The following is a 22,450-nucleotide window of genomic DNA, read 5'->3' on the forward strand; positions in this document are numbered from 1 at the left end:
CAGAGTCTCATCTACCAGCAGCAGAAGACATTTATCTAGACTGCCTGCCAATTCAATTGGCTGGATTTGTATGTTGGTGTGATCCAGTATTGCACCATAAATCACTCCCTGAGCATCTGTTAATGACACTAAATAGATGAGTTAATTAGAAGCTTCTGGAACCTGGGATGTTTATGAATCATTAAAGTAAATATGAATATGGTATGACTTGAAGAATAAATAAATGCTAGTGGGGAAAATAGGATGTCCAGAGCAGTCCTGCTCATTTGTTTTCAGCTACATTGATACACTGTGAACGACTTCTGCATCAGCTTTAGAGTGTTCCAGGAGTTTCTTGAACATGTTCTGTCAGAGACAAGATGAAGAACGTCGGAACAATACCATGATTTATACTCATTGCAGCTTTCAGATAGAAGTTTCACAAGCAGCTACTGTATATTTCATACCTCTGTGTGGGCGTAATATCTCACACAGGGAGCAGCCAGAGATACAGAAGTGAACAAATAAGAGCCCCAGCAGGTGTTATCATTTACAATTTAAGGGAGAAAGATTGCAGTGTTCAGAGAGAGAATGACAGAAAGCAAAAGCTTTTGTACGCAGAGAGTCAGTAGTGAGAGAGAGACTGCACCTTGTGATTTAGGAATGGCCTAACTAATGCCAGGAGAGGGGCTTGTGATGTATTTCTGATAATTATTATGTCTGTGCACTCCAAGCCCCAGATTTGTCTCAGAGAGCTCAGCTGTCTGCCCACAGAGGCAGTCATTTTGTAGAAGTTGCTACAGCTTGTTATGGAAGAGGCAGGCTGGGCTCTCTCAGGGGGACTTTATTTTCTGATTTCTTCTCCTGCGGTTGAGAGGGAGAGCATGCAGCTGTGCTCTGTGTATGGATACAGGGAAACAATGAAGCTGTTAACAAGAGTCCAATTAAAAACTACCCAGAGTCAAGAGCTGGAAGGAAGAAAAGAGTCAGTAGTCAATGGGATTTAAAGAAATCAAGGAAGAAAGAAAAATATATATAAGGGTTTCTGAGTATTAACTGGAGGAAAGAATTGGTCAGCAGCAAAAGGTGAACCAGAAATGGCTCAGCAGTCAAGGAGAGTAGGAAACAAAATAATAAACCATAAGCAAATAAAAAAAAAAATCATTCCAATTCCGTTAAGAAAACCTCATTGCTCTTTGTGACTCAGTTTCTGCCTTTTTAAAACAGGGAGCTGGATGGACTAAACCACTCACAGATCTTGTGTTGATAGTCCAAGAGTTCCTGCAGAATGTAGGTCTCATGATGACAAACACTCTGTGTCTTTATGATTTTTCAATATCACACACTTTGCAGCACTGGCAGGTTTGCAGCCAAATCATTCTGCTGTAGATCTTGCCTAATATTGCATGTGGCTCACTGCCCAGCACACAGATATTACATCCAGGAGCAACCAACTCATGCCATTATTGATAGGGTGAATCCATGCAGTTAATTGCTCCTGAGTGTACTCACAGCAATAGTCTGGGATAGCCAGCAGTTCTGGCTGTGGAGATCATGACCTAGAGCATGGTATGGGGTTTTTTTAAAGTCTAATCTCCTTCCAGGAGCTCAGTAAGGAACCTCAAAAGTTTCTCGTTGCAGTCTTGACGTCTAGTTGATCCAGAATGATCGTTTTGCCATGTTAATTCCTCTGGGGCCAAAGATGCTACTGATTAGACTCTTCAGGGGGGGTATTTTTTCAGACTGTCTTGGGGAAACACTGAGGAAATTTTTCACTCTGTGAATTGGCAACCATTTCAACAGGCAGGTTTTCAGAAAAAATGAAGAGAGAACATTTCTACAATTCCTGGCTCCCTCTTTCCACCCTGACCTCTCTTTCAGCTCCCAAGAATACAAGCAGGGCTCTTCTGGGGTGGTCCAAAAATCTGTCTCACCCAGCATCACACCTCCAATAGTGGCTGAAAGCTGTTTCTTAGGAGTATTATGAAAATTGACAAAACATCTTTTTGGTGCTTCCCCAAATGACTTTCCAACTTTCTGACAATTTGTTAGGGAGTTCCTGACCCCAGAAAAATATTTTGTTTTTAACAGCAGACAATGAATCTCTCTTTCACTAATTTAAGCCTCTAATTTTCTGTGGTAAGGAGCTGCACAACTTGAACATATGAAAAATACTTTCATATATGTTTTGAATGTACTACTTACAAGCTGGCCCTTGTAATGGGTGAAAGTTTAAGCAGTCATTCTTTAGTCACCCTTCCCATGCCACTCATGACTGCATAGTCATCTGTGATATTTCCCCTCATTCGTCTCTTTTCCAAGCTGATGTGTCTTCTGCACCACAAAGAGCAGCACCTAACAGGAAAGCAGATTTCAGCTTAGTCAGGCTCACTTGAAAAGACCAGAGAGTCCCTGCATTCTGCTGGATGTTCTTCATAGAAAAGCATGAACAGGAAAAGTCTTGTGAGAAAAGGCACAGGACAGGAACTCTGCATTCAGCTTTTTGTTTGCCACCATCTCCCTGCTTGAGCTGAATGCCATTGCTCTTGAACATGTGTTCGCTTCTTGCCTGTGCAATGATGGCGTACGTATTTCCCTGAGCTCCTAAGCTCTCCACAGATTGGCACCACAAGACAACTAGACAACAACATTCACAAGACAACTGGCTACTGTGCTGATATTGTTGGAAGAGCCCAGTCTTTGCCCAACACACAGTAAATCCTAAATAAAAGTCAGCTGCACACTAGGCTTATGATGGTATCCCTGTACCCTAAAATTAAGATGTAAATGATAATTTGAATATGATAGAATCATAAAACAGCCCGGGTTGGAAGGGACCTTGGAAGATCATTTGGTCCAACCTTTCACAGGTCAGGGAGCCTAAGTGAGATTATCTAGCATCCTGTTCAATCACATCTTGGAAACCTCCAGTGATGCGAATTCCACCACATCCCTGAGGAGATTGTGCCACTGAGTGATTGTTCTTACTGTAAAAAATATCTTTTTTTTATGTTGATATGAAACCTGTGACAGTGCCACTTGCTCCTGTTGCCCCTTGTCTTCTCTGTGACTCTTTGGGAAGAGACAGTCTCTGTCCTCTTTGTAGCCACCCTTTAAATACTGAAATACAGTGTTGAGTTCTCCCTGAGCCTTCTCTTCTTCAAGGAGAAAAGACCTAAGTCCGTCAGTCTTCCTTCACAGAGCAGGTTCTCCAGCCCTCTGATCCATCTTTATGGCCTCTCTTTGGACCCTCCCCAGTCTGTTCACACCTTTCTTGAATTGTGGGGAACAGAACTAGACACTCTACTCCAGGTGCAGCCTAACAAGCACAAAGTAGAGCGGGATGGTGATGTCTCTACCACTGCTAGTACTGGCCCTGCAGATGCAGCCCAGGATCTGCTTTGCTGCAGCAGCACACTGCTGACTCGTGGTCAGCTTGTCATCCACCAGGACCTCCAGGTCCCTTTTGTCGATGCTGCTCCCCAGGCACACAGATCCTGGCCTGTTCTGGGCTCTTTTTTATGTTGTCCCAGGTGCAGGACCTTGCATTTGTTAACTTCATACAGTTCCTGCTCACCCTCTCTTCCAGCCTGTCCATGTCTCTCTGTAAGATGTCTCTCCCTTCTCTTCACCACCCACTCAGGTGTCATCAACAAACTTGGTGAGGCTGCTTTCAATCCCATCATCCAGATCATTTATGAAGATGTTCAGCATCATGGGGCCCAGTATTGATCCCTGGGGTACCCTACCCATGATCTCCACAATTTTTCAAATATTGTAGGCAGTGGCCTGGCAATGGTCCTATATCTTCCCTGTGCTTCTGCTTATTGCCTATGTGTCCAAAGACTCATTTTTTGTTCTTCTTGACGTCTTTGGCCAATTTCAGGTCTAGCCGAGCCTTAGCCTTCTTGACTGCCTCTGCGTGTCCTTACATGGTTCTTGTAGTCCTCAAAGGCTACATGGCTGCATGTCTATAGCCAGAATCTTCCCCCAAGTCCTATGTCTGTATTTTTACCCCACTTGTAGACTTTGCCTCCTTTGCCTCTCAGAATATGTTCAGCCTATTCACATTAGATTTTTTTATATTAATTAACTAGGATATTAAAAAAAAGGAGTTCTACATCATCATCAGAATGCCCACAGAATTGCAATGTTTCTTTTTGCACTGTGTAGAGAAGAAGTCAGATTTATTGCTGCCCTAAACACAAACAACACCATTGGTGTCAAACTTGAGTCAAAGATAGATTTGCATGAAGATCAGTGCTATCAGAACCCAGGCAGGCCTGCCAAGCTTCTGAGATGAAGATAGTAAAATTAAAATGGGGATATGGCATTCATATAAACCACTGCTTTATGCCAGTCAGTAGAATTTTATTCCATCTATTTGGCCTTTTGCGATGTCTGGAGGATTTTTTTTCAAGTCTGTATTTACTTGTTAATGCTAGTGAGAACTAGAACATTGTTAATACATATGCTTGACAGTATCAAAATGGTAGACAATTAGCTTCAGTTATATAGGGTATCTGAGGGTTGTTTAATTTATTAGATTTTTAATTGGTCTCTGTGTGTAATGGACTAGGAAAAGATAAGAAATAAGGCCCTATAATTCATCTGAATAAATCTTGGTTCCTCCCCACATTCCTTCCTTTTCAGCTATTGATTTTTATTTTTCTATTAGTTGTTGCTGCTGTTGTTATTTATAACATATTTAATTATGTGCTTTGGAATAATTTTTGGTGGATACTTGCCAGTTTACTAATATTCACTGCCCACTACCTGATGGTGTCACAAACATACCATCTGTTCACTTGTGCCTTCCAGAACTCTCTGAAGTAGCTCACTGACTCAAGCTGCAGGTGGTGGGATTGCTCAAAATACATAATTACCAAACTTCTAAATAACAAAACTTTCATTTCATGTATGCTTTTTTAAAGCCACATTTGATTAAGGCTTTTTTACCCACCCTCCAGTTAAACACAAGCTTACCTCTGCCACAAACGTATCCGATACCATTATGCTGAAGAAGGCGGCTAACGCCTTGCTTTCACTTTTTTTTTTGTTTTTTTCTGGAGGATTTCTCGGCATCTTTTTTTCATGATTGGGCCAAAACTGTGTGTCCTGGTCCCGGGACAAATTTCTCTTGATATCCTACTATCTGCCTAGTGGTAAGCACCATTTGTGTGGTATGTCTGAGGGTGCCCCATCTTGGTTCACCCTTCTACCGAGTTTTGAATGGGAGAGTGGATCTGAAAGCTGGGACCACTGGCTCAGCCTCCCACTCATGCAGGTTGGTGCATGAGGCTCAGCTGTTTTGTGGCTGCTGTGCCCTTTCCTTTGGTTACTAATGAATTAATCCTTGTTAGAACAACTTCAAAAAAGAAGTCTCAGCAGGTTACAATAATAATAATATAATTCTACCTAAAGGGAAAATAAAGCAATATTTTTGATGGGATAGTGGATATCTCGACAGGCTTTTACTTGAACTCCCTGAAACAGCCAGTGTTATTTCTGTGACTGAAGATTAATTTCTGTGCCATTATCAAATGTAACCCTTGAGGAATTAATTGCATTCACATATCGAAGTCCTATTTATACCATCAAGCAATCTGGAACAGATAAGCTCCTTCTTGGGAAATCTCTGCTGCTCCACAATATTTGCCTTTGCCTCAGACAGGTTATGGCCCACTGGGACCTAAGGAGCTCACTAAAGCACCATTTGTAATGCAGCGTGACAAATCCCGGAGCCAGGGCGATAATCTCTGCAAACTCTGTACAAACAGTCCCTGTGCCTCAGCAAAAGTGATTAATGGGCTCTGCGGAATCAGCATGTGGCCCTCGGCATTAATTACTTCGGAGGGACACTCAGTGGAAACCCGGAGGTCTGCAAAGGATCCGGTGGGAGGCTGGGGGATTGGTGAGGCCGGGCTGGATGCAGAGCCCTGGACTCTGGCTGTGCTGTGGGAGCGTACGAGGCATCCCGAGCTCCCTGGGGAGCCCAGGGATGGCTGCAGAGCCAGCGTGGGGGCCCCAGGGTGCTGCTCCACAGGGATCCTGAACACAGGGAGCGGGGCCACACCGGCTTGGGGACACGATTGGGCACACGATAGACACTGAGCTGCACTGGCTGCAGCTCTTGTGCGCTGGTCACAGCATGTGCTGGTGGACAAGAGAGAGAACCTTCATCGAGCCTGGCTTTAGAGTGGGGTCAGGGAGAGCAGCAAGGCGGGGACCGGGGCCTGGTCCTTCAGGAGAGACTGTGGTTTGCAATATTCCTTTTCTCTCTGCTGTAATCTGTCGTGATTTAAAATTCACAGGCCCTTTGTAAATTATTGCAGTCCTGCTGCAATGAGTGAATCCGTGCCAGTTTATCTCCAGGGAAGATCTAAGCCTAAACGTTTTACAAAGAATGAAAGACGATGAGGAGAGAAGTGTGCATTTATCTTTCCAGTATGTTATCTGGGCCTCATCCAAGGGGAAAATTTCTACATCTTGTTTCAAGTCCTTCAAATCCCAGCTAGGGGACTCTGGTTAGAGACCCCCATGGAAAATCTTAATGAATTTACCATGCATTTTTTCTAATTCATTAAATATATGTCAAATCCAGTAAAGCCTGCCTGTATGTTTTCACCTTCTGCCATAGAAGTCTATGGCAGGGATATTATAGCCCACTCAGCCCTCTAGAGTTACTCAGTGGTGGCACAGCCTCAGCTGCTCTGCCAGATGTGATGTGTTTGTGCCCAGCAGGCTGAACCCTCAGTCTTTGTACCACAGCAGTGATTTCAGCTGGAAGCAGTCATTTGGTTATTCTGACTGTTCAGTGGATCCAGTGAACACAGAGGACTTCAGTGTGCTCAGATAAGAATTATGCTGACAGCACTACATCAGGTTTTGAGCCCACCCTGACTAGGATTTGACCCTCTCTCTAGTGTAATGGCCTGTGCCGATGGACATCAGGCGGGGGACTGTTCACTACCCTATGTTACACAGAAGAAAACAAAGGCAGAAATATCTTTTCCACTTTATATTTGAGGGATAAAAATTAGAGCACTTTGGCTTCTTCATCTTGTCCTTATCATAATATCCTAGTCCGTTCTTAAAGAGTGTGTTCATCTGATGGCCACCCTCCTAACTAAAACAATACCCCAAAATGGATAAACATAGGAAAAGATACCTACTGGGACACTTTGCACAGTGACAGGTGCTTAAGTAACAGGGGGGTTTAAAACATAGATAAACAAATAGGACAATTTTACACTTGCTCAAAGCACCCACCACCTCTTGGGTGTAATTTGGCATTACACCTGATTTCTGAAGGCACTGATCTGAGTGAGAGTTAGAAACTCAAAATCTTACAAATCAGCTGTGAAAATAGTACTAAAAATCGTGCAAACTGTCTGTCAGGATCTTCAAGCATCTTTAAAAATTTGGCTCTCAAAACTTCATCAGTGAAGCCTGAACCAAATCTCCACAGTTTCCACAACATCTCCAAGTTCACTGTTTCCCTTGCACTACTCTGTATTGACAAGAAAATGCATGAAATATTTGGAAAATAGCATGGCATTTGCTTTTACAGAGTATAACCTCCCAAAATTGCCAGGATGAAGACAGGACAGCAAGAATGTCACAAACGCAGCAAGGAGGCTTAGGTCTCTCTTCTGAGAAATAAGACAGCTTGAGTTTTAAAGGGACTTTAAATAAAACAAGCAATAAAATAAAGTCATTATTTCAAACTCTTCTGAAGTTTTGTCACTAATTTGGCTGATCAGTAGGCATAGAGGGCAGGAATGGCAGGGAGGGTGGTCCATGTAGGGACACTTAATCCAGAAGATGTGGAGGGAGGATGTATTGTGACATTCACGAGTGGTTTTCTAGGTGCCATAAACAATTTGATAGACATTTTATTCTGGAATAGCAAATTCGGAGTCATGGATATAAACAAAGGAAAAGTGTCTAATCTCAGGTAACCTTTCGACTTCCACTCATCTGGAGTCATTACTACAGGACATGTTTAGCTTGTGCTGGAACAGCCTCTCCACAAGGCAGATGGGTCAGAAGCACAGTGCCTGGAAATTTGTTGATGGGAAGAAGTGCCTTGGGAGGGGAACAAGCAGCCAGCCTCAGGGCAGTAGGTCCTCTTTGTACCATTTGTTTTGCACCTCACAGAAGGAGTTTTTAATCTTCCTTGGGAAGTTTCTAGCTTTTGTTGGTATTTCAAGTTAACCCGAAACCACTGGCAGCAGCTCAGCACTAAAAGGCCGTGTTACAGAGGAACCTCTGAGAACTCTCTAAATTGCATTTCCTTAACGTGAAACAGGGTGGGATTGCAATGTATCCTTGGCATGGTCCTGAAACCAAAATGATTCTTCACTGACTAAATAGTTTCATACACTGGTTAGACTACTACAGTCTACAGCCAGAGACGAAAGGGAACTGCCTTTTCCTTGAATTCTGTTCCTTGCTGTTGTGAGAGTTGGAAACAGGACTAATTTCATTGCCAACCTCAGGCTCCAGTTTGATTACTCACTGCAGTAATTTACTGATTCCATGATTTGAACCCATTGGTTTATTGATTTATTATTAATAGGAACACTGATGCACTCACAGGATTGTTCCATTTTTAATTAACTTTGGGAAATTGTAGCAAGTTTACCCTTGCTGCCTTAAAAATGAACTCCCTTGCTTATTCTTTTCAATAAACTCCATTTCAATAAAATCCACCACACCAGTTTATTCTGTTGGACAACTTCATGGATCAGGAGCGCACAATTAGAATGAAGTATTTCCAGGCCGCTTGATTCTTCCTTCACATTAATATGAATCCCTCATACAGAGTGAGAATGGCACAGAAGGGAACATGGAAAACGAAGCTGAATAGAGGAAAATGACCTTTTTTTTTCTCTTACTACTCACTTTTTCCTTAACATGCTATTCAATCTCATAATTATTTCTAACTTAATGACTGACAGGTAGAAAAGGTTCAGAAATATGACTTAGGCATGGGCAAAATAACTGTTCTCACTGGTAAATGAATTTCCAGGTGTCAGTAGGGTGGTTTTAAATAATGGCCATAGTTCATATTTGTACAGAACCTTACAGTCTGCTCTGCCTTCTGTCACATTTGATAAGGAAATAGTCCACTTAGTGTATTGAAATTTCAGCTGCAAGCCTCTGCAGAGTGCAATCATATGTTTTTAGGGCATTTTCCATCCTGGCTATCTGGTGCTATTATTGAACTTTTCAATTTGTTGCCCATGCTTCTTGCAGTGTGATTGTACCTTTTATTTCTTTCTCAGCACTCCTTCTGTTCACTGTTGCTCACAGAAATCTCCAAGACCAGGTGTCCAAGTACAAAGTAATGTTGCACAGTCCAGGCCTGTGGAGTTCATACTTTAGACAGGGAGCTCCTACACTTACTGTGTGCATCCTTCTGGCACTCTCAGAAAGATGCTGGTTTTCTCCTTCGGTTTCCCTGGTCCTACAGTTGTCTTATTTACATCTGGTACTCTTTTTTGTCTGAACTAGGGTCAAAACAACTCACTATAGGCTGAATACATGTGCTTGTAGATGAAGAGCTCTATGAGCTGGTTCTCCAGTGTGACTTTCTGAATCAAAGAATGCAGAGAAAGAAGAGGGATGAAAGACCTATTGTCTGCCTAGAAAAAGTAGAATGTCTCTAAATGAAAACATGGGTGAGAAAGAACCAGAAATTATCAGAATGTTGATGCATCTCAATTTGCCTCCAAAACTACAAGCAAGAAAATGAACTGCGTCTCAATGACCTCTAAAAGAAACTGTGACATTGACTTCTATGAGCTTGAAGCTGGTCTAATGAAATCATTCCATCAGATGTGAGCAACCAACTGGAAGAGGAAAACTACCGGTGTAAAGACCTTGGGATAAACTGTTCACCAAAGTAACAGCAACTACAGAAATATGTCAAATTCATTCAAGTTCCAAGAAGAAAAGACAACTGCTGACCACAGTGGTGCAAAGGAAAAGGTGGCTGCCAAAAAAATCAATGGTTATGAGCTGTGAAATATCCACAGCATCAACAAAACAGATTCTTTCTTCTCAGCAGCTCTCACTGGGACTTTTGCAACTTCTGGGAGCTCCCAGAATGGAGGAAAACCACTGACTGGAGGTTTTGCTGAGCTACACGTTCACACAGAAGGGAGCCTCAACTGATTACATGGCTGCTCCAAAAAAGACCTTGCTGGTCCTGTTGTTGCAGCTGGGATGCACTGGAGAACTCCTGAGATCTGCCCTGTGACTCTGCTGGGAAGGTGGGTGATGGGGAGGTGTCATGGTTTAACCCCATCTGTCAACTCAGCCCCACACAGCCACTTGCTCGTTCCCCTCCTGGTGGGATGGGAGAAAGAATCAGAAGGGTAAAAGTGAGAAATCTCATGGGTTGAGACAAAGACAGCTTAATAGGCAAGCAAAAGCTATGACACAAGCAAAGCAAAGCAAGGAATTGATTTACCACTTCCCATGGGCAGGCAGGTGCTCAGCCATCCTCAGGAAAGCAGGGCTCCATCATGCTTAGTGGTGACTTGAGAAGACAAATGTCATCACTCTGAATATCCCCCTCCCCTTCCTTCTTCTTCCCTCAGCTTTTTACACTGACAATGACACCATATGGTAGGGAATATCCCTTTGGTTGTTCAGAGTCAGCTCTCTCAGCTGTGTTCCCTCCCAATTTCTTGTCCACCCCCAGCCTCCTTGCTGAGTTTTTTTCTCCTGTATTTGAGGTGTTATTTTAATGCTGTCAATAATTGAGCTAATTTTTGATGGAAAATGAGCCCATCTGCTCTCTACTAATGTAAATATTTCATTTATCATCATACTTTTTCCGGCTTTCAAACTTATGCTGCTGAGAGAGCTCAAAGGTAATTCTGTGCATCTTGTGAGTGTGACAGAGCAAACAGAAAGGTCACAGCACTGCTAGCTCACCAACTCATCCCTCCACAAATCCGTGCTTTTCCTGATAAAGTGCTTTACAAAGTAATATTATATACCAAAAAGATTAAGCTTTTTAAATGAAGGAAGAAGCTGTGTAACAGCTTAGTGAGCAGTGGGTGAACTGGGGAAAAAAAAGGCCTGTTTCATATCATATACAATGGAAACTTTAGAGCATGTTGTAGGAGACAATTGGTTATTTTAAATCTTGTACAATGGACCACCGATACTCTATTCACATATACACACAAGTAAATTATATGATACTTTGTTTTTTCTATCTCTCAGAGAAGAGTAAGAGGCTGGGTCAACTCACCCAGAAGAAACACGATTCCCAAGAGTATCCACAGCTTCAGTTCAAAGCTCAGATCAATAAGGTATCCCTGTGCCTTAGAATAAAGACTTGTAAATATGTACTTGCCACCTGACTCTCTTTGTAATATAACCAGGGGGTATGTCTCAACAAGTGATAATTGGAAAACAACCACATGTGAGAAATCACCTTCCTTCAGAAAGGAGATAGCCAAAAATAGAACTGAGCAGATCACAGCCCAGGGCACTCCAGGATCTTTCCACGTGAATGAGAGTGAGTGAAAATGAAATGGCAAAATCAGAGCTGATGACAGTCTGCCTGCCTGCTAGATGTGACCTGAAAATGGAATTTAAAACATTTCCAACTACTATCACAATTCAGGCTGCATATCTTTGTTACCTGCACAGAGAAGGGCATTTTAGAGGGGAATGGGTGGCTCTTTTTCTGGCCATGCCTCTTAGTAAGCATGAGGTATTCCCAAACCCTTTGATTCAGTCTGTGATATCTGCTATGCATCTTTATGTGCCAAGCACACCCATTTCACATTGAGCAAATCATCTTAGGAGTAATGAAACTGCCATTTCCATCAGACATGAGTGCTGTGCCAGCCCTGGCTTGCTGCAAGAAAACCGGATCCACTGTACAGGTTGGAGTTTGGCAGGAAGAGATGGGCAGGATGGGTTTCAAAAAAGCAGCAGGTTTTTAAGAGCAGGAGACCAAAAGCAGGGTCTGTTTGGTTTGGTACCCTGCTTTCAACAATCATCAAGGCTGGGTGCCTGCAGGTTTGGGTAGGACAAGATATCCCAGGTATCTGGGACTTCTTCAAGGAAGAAGTCACCAAACTGACCACTACACAGGTCAGGTGTCTGTACATCAGGGTAGCTTATTTCAGCATCAAGAGCATTTTTGTTTTGCTTCTGATAAAGTATGTGAAGAATCATCAGAGAGCCCCACTGTACCTAGGTTACCTGCATACCTGGATGGAAGCAGGGTCCAAGGAAGGTGCAGTTTTGTCTGAGGTTATTTTAAGGAAGGAACAAACATCTCATCCAATTTCCTGCACTTTGACAGCAGCCAGATCCATTACTCACAGGAGCTTTTCAATGTACCTGTTGAGCAGGACAGGCTGACTAGAAGAATCTGAAGTGCAGGATTAGAGGACAGGCTTCTATTAGAGCACGTGCCCTCCTTGCCTGCTTTCACCACACCAATCACCATGGAGATTTCAACTGGGCATGGAGACAACAGGCGGACAGAAGGTACAATAGGACAACAAAAGAGGAAAAGAAAGTAACAAACTATTGAGCAGTGCTGAACCATGATATTCACCCAGTGGCTAATCCTCTGCCTGACTCCCTTCAGAGACCAAGTGGCTTCTGACTGTGACAGGCAATTTGTTCTGTCTTTTTTAAAACACAAGTACCACAATCACTTTTTCCTGTCTAGTCCAACATGCAAAAAATTAAGGGATAATCTTCCTTCTCTGGACTATGGCTTTGAGTGTAATTTGGAATTTGTAGTGGTCACTAGGTTTGTATTTCAGGAGAAAGAGATGTTTTTCTGTGTTCCTTTCTCCAGTAGGTGTGGGTGTGGGTCAGATGAGGAGGTTCCTGCCTGGACTCCCTCCTCCTCTGTCAGCTAAAGCAAAAAGGACAGCATGTAAGATAACCAAAATGGTTAACCAAATTGGCCAATGACCACATAATAATAATGTTTGAATGTTATTTGTGTTCTCTCAGTACAAGGAATAAGGAGAGAGTAAAGAAGTGGCTGACGCCAGTCCAGCACAGTTCTCTGGGGTGACCACAGTGGTTGGTTGCATCTTCCCATGAGGCAATGAAGACCATCTTTCCGCAACACTATTTCTGTTTGTTACAGCACTGGTGGTGAGCGAGAGTGAGCAGTGGCACAGCATCAGCTCCCATGGGACACAATTGCCATGTGCTGGCCAAGACCATCAACTGTCCCCTCACGACATCCAGCTCCTTGGTCCCAAACTCCAGGACCAAGGCACCAGTTAACTGAAATCCAGGGGGAGATTTCCTCTCACTTCAACAGCAGTGGCACTTCAGCATTGTTTTCTTCATGAGACAAAATGCCACACTTTCCCAGAGTGATTTTTTTTGTCCCTGTACAAAGTTTCCACTAGTATTGAGTAGACTTTCACCCACCTTTGGCCTAGAGTGGTGAAATCTCCGTACCTGGACAAAGAGAAAGAAACATTTGTCCTGTAGTTTGAATTTAACAAAGAAAAAGGAAAAAGAAAAGCATAAGCAAAAGCAAAGACACAAGAAATGGAGGAAGACAGAGCCACAGGTGAGGGGGCTAGGAAACGAGAAAGTCCTGAGGAGATGGAGTATTAGAAAGACAGTAGGTCAAAGCTGCACATTAAATTTATCACCAGGCTGTTATTTTTGTACAGTTGGGTCATCTATCCCAGGGACATTTTCTCTAAACGAGTGAAGCATATGGCAAGCTGCCCTTACAGTTATGTGCACATACAGGAGTGAAACACCTTTTCCTAATTTTTGCCAGAAATTTCTGGGTATACTAAGAACACAGGGAGATTTTTTCTGATTCCACTTACTGTAGGATCATTCTTTTCCCTGTTTTATAATAACCCTGCTATGAAGGTGGGACATCAGTTGAATTTATCGCACTTCATTTATCAAGTTTGCAAAGATACAGAGGAGACATCTCTTGAGGGATGGGAAGTCCTGATACTCAGAGAAATAAATGTTAATATCTACTTTGCTGGTGTAATTGAAATTTTTATTACTTTCAGAAACATATTTCAAGTTGGGAGGCAAAGGTTTTAGGCAGATGTTTTGGAGAAAATCGTGGTTTATTGAAAATGGATGTAAAAGTAGATTAAGTCTCTTCCCATACATTAATGAAACATTCTTTGGACTGCTTCAAGAGGTCTGGCCAGCTTATGAAAAATCTGAACTTTTATAGTCGGTTTACATGGGGACATCCTCCAGGTGAGCCCAATGTTTACATTAAAGCATCCTGAACTCTGGCAACTGTTTGTGAAACCAGGAAAAGAAAATTAAACTAGACAACTTGAAAATCCATTCTTACTGAAAAAAATATGTATGAAAAACACCCTGGCAAAAATCTCAAGTGCGGTGAAATACTATAGCAGCAGTAACTTCAGCAGACAAACTGGAACTGGTGCCTTGGAGACCTAAGCACAGTTTTGTCTTCTGCTCTTCTGGCAGTGCCCAGATAATCAGCCAAGATTTGATTCCATTGCCTGAGAGTTAGTTAATGTCTCAGAGAAAAATGCCATTCTCTGGTGTTAGCATTCTGCTCACTTGCAAGTGGACTTGCAAAGCAGGGAGGGCAGGACATCACCAGGCAACTTCAGCTGTGGTGAGTCTCTTACCCAGATAGGGTACCCTCTCATCACCAAGAGGGTCTGAAATATCCATCTCAGCTCTGTGAAGGGATGCAAAGGTGGGTCCAGCACAACTCTAAGAGGGGCTGTAGTTGACACCACCACTGAGGAGGTTGACTGTCCTGGATGCTGCTCTGAAATAGTGACAAAGCACATCAGACATTCCTGAGCCTCCAGGAACAAACAGGTTGAGAAATGACAGCCTCCAAAAAGGAAAATAATGTCTTTCTGAAGGATATCAGGGAGTGATGCTGTTTTGAATCTAGTACCATAAAAAAAAACCCCTTCACTATAGGAAAATTGTTGTTCCTCACCAATATTATTCTAAACAAATCTGTTCTGCCACATGTTCCATATGCTCTCCAACATGAACTCCTCTATAAAATTCTCCCAGCCCCACTGTACATCAGTGTCACTGTCCTTGCCTCCATCCTTCAGGTCAGCAAACATCTTTCTATACTTCACACACAGACAGTGCATGAAAGGCTCCCTACCCAGAAGGTTTTCTGGCACAGCTGTATTGGAGTGAGACATTTTCCTACCTACTGCTCTTAGGACCAAAAGCAGCAGGTTCTGCTATGCCCCTACATTCCAATCAACAAATAGTGTTTTGTACCAGAGATCAGGGCTAGATGGACCTAGATGAGCAAAGAACACTCATGTATGCTTACAACTTGATGGACGATCAAGAAAACTGGAATGTCATTTGAACACTGCTTCCATTGACTCTACAAGAGAAAACTAGGGACAAAGTGGTTTATACAGGGAAAATGCAGGAGAGAGTTCTTTTGTGCTACTGGAACTGGAATTGTGATGCTTCACTAAGCTAAGCATTACTGTGAATAGCAGATCTGTGGCAGAAGTGAGCTGGGATGGGAATTTATGGGCATAGAGAAAGAGAAATTCCCATAAATGATGGGAATCATAGAATCACGGAGTCGTAGAGTGGTTTGGATTGGAAGGGATCTAAAAGATCATCTCGTTCCAGCCCCTGCCACAATGAGGTTTGCAGAGGCCCATCTCTCAAGCCTGTCCAGGTCCCTCCGGATTGCATTCCTTCCCTCCAGTGTGTTGACTGCACCACACAGCTTGGTGCACCGGATCTCACTGTCCATGTCATCAACAACCTGTCCCAACACCAACCCCTGAGGAATTCCAGTCATCACTGGTCTCCCCATTAATAGTCCTCTATGGACTTCCTTGTAAAGAACATTCTCTGTTGGGTTGTATCCTACCTGGATAATTTTAAATGAGATTTTATATTCTCTGTCTGGAATATTTAGCTCTATTGAGTTGTCTTTGTCAATTAGGTAGTCTGCTAGTTGTGATTACCTCCAGGGCTGCTAGCCTGGTCTTTCCCGGGAAGTTTGTGCTCTAGTGCTGATCTTCCAGCTTCCTCAAGCCTCCCAAAACCTTCTGAAACCTCTCCTTGCTCAGAAGCAGTCCTCCGCTGTCCTGCCTGGCTGTAAACACCACCCTGAGAAGCACAGCTCCTTCAACAGGAAATTGGTGTCTCCTGTCACTGAGGGTTGCCAATACTTTTTGAGTGTGTGGATGACCTTGGCCTCTGGGATTTCAAATGAAGACTACAAAAAAGCGAGTTAACATAAATCCACATCAAGAAGGAACTGGGCAGTTAGTTCTGAAGTTTTGTTACATGTCTAAGTAGGAGCGTTGCTTAGATGTGGTCTGATTCTAACTAGCAGGTAGAAGGGACCCAAGAAGCCTCTCTTGCCTAGAAGACCTTTCAGATTTGAAGACAGAAGAGAAAGGGAACAAAAAGAGTCTCAAAATCTGTTTTCTGTACAACTAAACTTCTCCATGGCAAAGAAAGCATATGGTATGAATGCAGAAACTCATTAGTGCAGACCTTTGGGAGACACTACGATTAAGCAAAACAGAGCCAGATGAACATTTGAGAGAAACAACAAATTGCCAACACTGGAGAAAAATAACTGAGAGCCAAAATACTACAGTTGCAGACTCACGAAAGGGATATTCAGGAATGTGATTTCTGGGAAAGACTTTTTCCGAGGATGGTTTTCTGCCTCTGTGAGACCAATTTAGACATGGAGGGAGTAGGTTACCTCAGTCCTCAGTGGCGGTGCTGGAAGATATTTAAGTTGGTAGTAGAGAGATGATGACATTTTTCTATGGGCTGTTTCCACCTCATAGTACCTTAAATATTTTAAGAATTTAAGATTCTCCTCTGGGTTGCTTAGATTCTTCATCCTTTTTACAGTGAGGTCTTCTAAAATTAAAATACTAGTGCAGAAATGCCATGAAGGCAACTTTCCTTCTATTTCCAGAAGGAAATACAGAGTCACAGTGGAAGATAAATGCATATGACCTCACACACATCCTTCAGTCACCAGGAAATTACCTGCTTTAAATCTTCTTTTCTTGGACTTTTGCCCACAGTTACATGGCTTTCATCAAGAACTCATGCCTACCAGACTTTATCATGCTTCTAAACCCTAAGCTTGAAAAAGAAGATCTAATTTAATTGATTGAATGAAAAAATTAGAGAAAAACTACAGTTTGTAGGGAACTATTTTAGCTGCTTCTACTACATTTAACTGGGATCTAGAAGCTAGTTATAGGAGGGTGTGTTTTAAACATGTGCAAGCTCTGTGTTGTGGTGATGATTTATCAAATTATGGGTTCTGCAATCTAAAAGGTAGTGCCTCATAACTAACTTGTACCTTTTGGTTAAACAGGATTTCTTTATCCTGTGTTTGGAACAGAATTATTTTGAACAGCATTAATTAGAAGCTGAAGTTTTCAAATAATGTACAGTTTTTTGTAGCAGGCTTGTCCAATGACCTTAAAACACTATTGTTTTTGCTTTGAACGTCAGATCCAAATTTACTGTAATGTTTTAAGTTACATTGTTGGATTTAAAACCTGGTGCTAACTTGGTACTTCTCTGTTGGAGTAGGCAGAAAAGAGTCATGGATGAACATGATGTCACACTTGTGTGACATTCAGGTGAAACCAGCTTGATTTTTCTTAAGAGTACCTTTTCCTGGTGCTCTTGTCTAAGCCTTTCCCAAGTGATGAAGACCTGAATGAGCATCAGTGACTTGGGTGCAGGAACTCTGTCCTAACTGTAAGGCTCCTGGTGAGAGATGCTCCTTCCATCCTGCTTCTCACCTTTGCCACTGGCAGGTTGTGCTGTGCTGGGTAACAGAGTAGTGGCTTTCCTCTGCAGCTGTGATGTGCGTGAGGTGACGAGATGTAGGAGTGGTATGTCGGGGCACACAGCTCAGTCATCTTCACAGGGTTCTTTCACATGGGCTTCACCCTGGGTAAGCACAATCAAGCTTTCTAATAGGAAAGGCTAGGAATTTCCTCTGTCAGGGAGGAAGAAGAGTGGAACTTTGTAGTCCAGGTGCTTCTCAAGTGCCATTCAGAGAGGAGTGTCCTCTGTGCATTCTTGCACAGTGCATCCCTGAGGAAAATGTCAGCTTCTGTGGAGCAGGCAAACCCCGAGTTGAAGGCTGCCAGGGAACTCTTGGCAGCTCACAGTTGAGTACCAGACTTGGGGCCACTGCATAACATTTTCCCTTTGGGCAGAAGAACACTCAGGCCAAGTTTTCTCTCTCGGAAATGGTGTGTAAGCCAGTTGCTACGCTACAGGAATCCGACAGCTGTGGTACCCTTCTCGCATAGTGCTGCCTCCTTCAACCAGGCACAACCATTAATACATGTGCCCATTTTCTTCACAGTTAGATCACATGTACTGCATTGCCATGTACCCAGGCATTTTGCAGCTCAGCTCCTCTTACAATAAGGAAGGAAGTGTCAGTTCAAAAAATTACTGTTGTTTAGTTGTTAACTAAAACCACATACATTAATACAAAAATAGAAGTACCACACTTATGAGACAAGGGCATGTAACCACAAAAATCTAGAGAGTAAGGGTAGTCTCATCTTTCCTTCCAGTATGGTAAGCATGTTTTGATTGTGATTTTCCACTCATGATACCTTATTGTGCTTGTGAAATAAGGGTGTGCTTTGTTTCACAGTACAATGAGCACACGTAGCCCTGATTCCAGAAATCTGGTCAACAGAATCACAGAATCAATTAGGTTGGAAAAGACCCCTGAGATCATCGAGTCCAACCTATGACGAGACACTATCACGTCAACTAGACCATGGCACCAAGTGCCACATCCAGTCTTTTTTTCAACACCTCCAGGGAGCATGACTCCACCACCTCCCTGGGCAGTCCATTCCAGTATTTAATCACCCTTTCTTTCATTTGATGGAAAAAGTCTTGGACCTAAAATTAAGCAGAAAACTCTTTGTTCCTGTCAAAAAACTGGACCTCAGGGATGACAGAAACAGAGGGGTTTTGAAGAAAGACAACAGAGACAGCATGTTCATGTTTGTACCTGTGTACAACATGCAGGTAATTTTGTCATATCCTGCTTTTGTTTAGCGGGTGGGTAATTTTGTCATATCCTTGTCCTAGCAGCCATACTGCAGGCCCTGCCTCCCATCCTGCTAAATCCACGTCCACAGCTGGCAGACCTTATGTCTCCACCTCATTGCAATGAAAACCTACAGTTCTCTCACTTTCAGCCCAGCCTTAAGCATTAAGAGTCCTATGGCTCCACTGTATGTATGCCCAGCACATCTGGCTGGATTTGGTACCCACTGTGTTTCCCTCGGGGCGTGAATGATCTGCACATCACACTGAACCAGAAGGGCCCTTTCCTAACACAAATGGCATGACTAAGTCATAAGAATAAAGTGCTATAAATGCAAAATAATTTTATGTAAGGCTATGTGTGCACCCCTCTAGCTAGACCTGACACTGCTCCCTGAGGAAGGCTCATTGTCCTCCTTCCCAGCTCTGCCTGTTGAGAGCAACCTGCATCTGCCCTCCAGGGAACAGCTCTGAGTGACCAAGCTGCACTGAAACCTTCCTCCATGGCTGTGTGCACCAGGGACTGAGCTGCTTGCTCCATTGCACCTCACAAAAAGCAGCTTCTTGGTGATCAACAAAACCTGCCGAACACCTGCAACACTCTGATGGTCATGTCACCCTGCCAAGGGGATAGCACAAGAGAGACAGGGATGGCTTTGCAGCTGATGTGAGGATGATTCAAATATTCCTGATAGATTCCTCTTGCATGTGGTGGGACTGTTCTTCTTGGGTTTGGTTTTAAACCTTTTTAGTATCAGCTTTGAACAGAGCCTCCCTGTAATTCCACAGGCTCAGTTCTGAAGGTGAGAGATCCCAGGGATCCCAAGCCCAACTCACACCCCGGGGAGCAGCCTGCCACAATTAATGAACTGGAACTGCTTCTCACAGATGTGAAGATGAAAATTTGCACTGGAAGCACTGGTCTCTTCTGCACTTAGTTCAGCCTTGACACATGACCAAGGAAAACCTGCAGCTTGCGTTGCTAAGTAGCTGCCATCATAACAAATCTTTTTGTGCCTTTTCTGGCTCATTGCTGCCTCCCTCAGCATCATCAAGACTAGGTACAAGTTTGCATTCATGTAATTACAAAATGCAAAATTAGTTTATTTGCAGGGTTTCTCATCACTTATTTCACCAATCAGAGAAACATTCCTAAGCATCAAATTTGGCCTTGAAATCCAAGTACTAAGCTGCTTCTCTTTCTATTTTTTCTCACTACATTGACTGTGGTTTCTTATTCCTTAAACATCAGCATTTCTTTTGTTTTGGAGATTAGTCCCGTAGTCAAGGAATACGAGAAGCAGATTAATTTGTACAAAGACAGATTTAGCTGAACTTTTCTGCAAAAATGCTCAGCAGTGGAATGGTTTATGGTATTCTGATCCCTTAGTTTCAGAGTTAGCAATCCAGTGCAATGTGTGGTACAAGCTGCCAGTGGAGCTCACGTTGACACTAATTCTGGCTTACTCTCCAGTAATGTGAGGACTGGATATATTACCTTTCACAAAATGAACAAAAAATTAGTGCAGACACATCTGCTGGCAGAGGCTGGACTTGAGCTCTGTCATAGAAATATCTGATTTGAGGGAGTACTTTCTACTTCTGCCTTGGAAAAGCAGAATATTAATAGTGGTGTGCAAGTTGACGATGAACATGCCAATACACCAGTTTTAGCCAGGCCTGGGACACCTGAATTCAAATAGCAATATTGTGAATAATTTTCTTAGACTGATTTAACACACACACAAAGTTGGCACAGCCATCCAAAAAAACAACCCTCACTCCTTCCCTTCTCTATTCTCCTGCCTGGTTCTTCTTGTGTTATGCTGGAATAAGTTTCTGTATGGCTGCCCAGTGTGCAGGATGTGAGAGTTGATCCAGCTGGAGAAAAATAGGTTTCTTTTGGTGGGTTTTACCCTGAATCAGGTCCCACCGTCCTCAAACCTAGAAAACTAAATTGTACAAATAATTGCCAGCACTACCTGGGCACTGCAAGGCAGGGATGGGGAAAGTATTCCAAAAAAGTAGCAAGAGTTTAATTTAGAGAGGAATCCTTGCATGGAAAACACTACTGTCTTTAAACCCCCATCTGCTCCAGAAGGATGCCAAGTGTCATGACCAACTCTGTGTTTCTCATAATTTGTATTCTTGATCAATGTCAAACAACATTTATAAACATCCATAATTAAAGGTCAACAACAAAGTCCTCACTTATTAAATGTTAGTTTCAGGCTATGTTATGATGTTTGATGTTTTTACTGAAAAGGAAAGTTGGGCAAACAAGAAAAGCAGGGGGGCTGGGGGAGGGAGAACACCCAGCTTGTGACAACCAAACTACCTGTTGTATTCTTCCTGGCTGCTGGGGAATAGCTACGGCCAAATGAAATTGGAGGGTGTGTTCTCCCAGAAAGTTTCTGGCACTTCATTCTACTTATAACACAACATTAACATTAGTGTTTGGCTAATACAAATGTTTTCTCCTAGCTGACTTTTTGTATTGTTTTTTGATTCTACATGAAGATGTTCTAAACCAAAGAAAAAGTAAAACCAGCTCCTGTGACAATGACCAGGGAAAATCTTCCTCTATCTCCTGTTCTTGTCTCCTCCTATGGATTGTCATACAGAGGTCAGCAAGAAATGCAGATAACTGTCCTTTCTTCCTTGTGTGTCTTAGTCCTTCAGCTTTTCTATGTTTGTGTTGCAGAAGTTCACGGCATATAGTCCAGCCACTCCTTGGAGGTGTTAACAGAAGAAAAATATTTGGAAAAGCACAAAGATGAATGCAACCCCTTGAGGAAAGATGTGGCACAAGTAGTAGACACTTGAGAGCTTTAGAAACAGAAAAATTTATCCAAATCCCACTCGCCCCACAAGGAACATTAAGTACCCGCACACAGACTCAGGTGTAGCAGAGGGATGAAAATACAAAGTGAAGAATAACCCTTTGAAATTTGACTTTCTTTGCCGGTGTGGGACACCAGCTGGAAAGACCAAAGCAGAAAAGGCAATCTTGTGTCTAAAAACAATGGGCTCAGCTCAATATCCACAGCACTATTTATCTGAGCCTCCAACAAAGTCCCTGCAGCAAAGTTGCACACAACAGCTGCCAGGTCAGTTGCTTAACAAGTTGGTTTAAAATCATGAAGCGTGAATTCCCGTGATAGCTAAAATTATTGGCTAAAGGTAAGTCTTATGAATTAGGAAGAGTCCTCCACTCATACCCTTCCCAGAAACAGAGCACTATTTAACCTCCAGCTGTAGATAACATCACCTGCCTGACTTCTTCCCTTCAACCCCAGTTAAAGCAAGAACAGAGCTCTCTCAAGGGAGAGCTGGAGCAGTATGTCTTCAAGGTGGT

This window comes from Neopelma chrysocephalum, unplaced genomic scaffold (genome assembly GCF_003984885.1).
Source record: "Neopelma chrysocephalum unplaced genomic scaffold, ASM398488v2 Primary Assembly neopelma1_66, whole genome shotgun sequence".
Taxonomy (NCBI): Eukaryota; Metazoa; Chordata; class Aves; order Passeriformes; family Pipridae; genus Neopelma; species Neopelma chrysocephalum.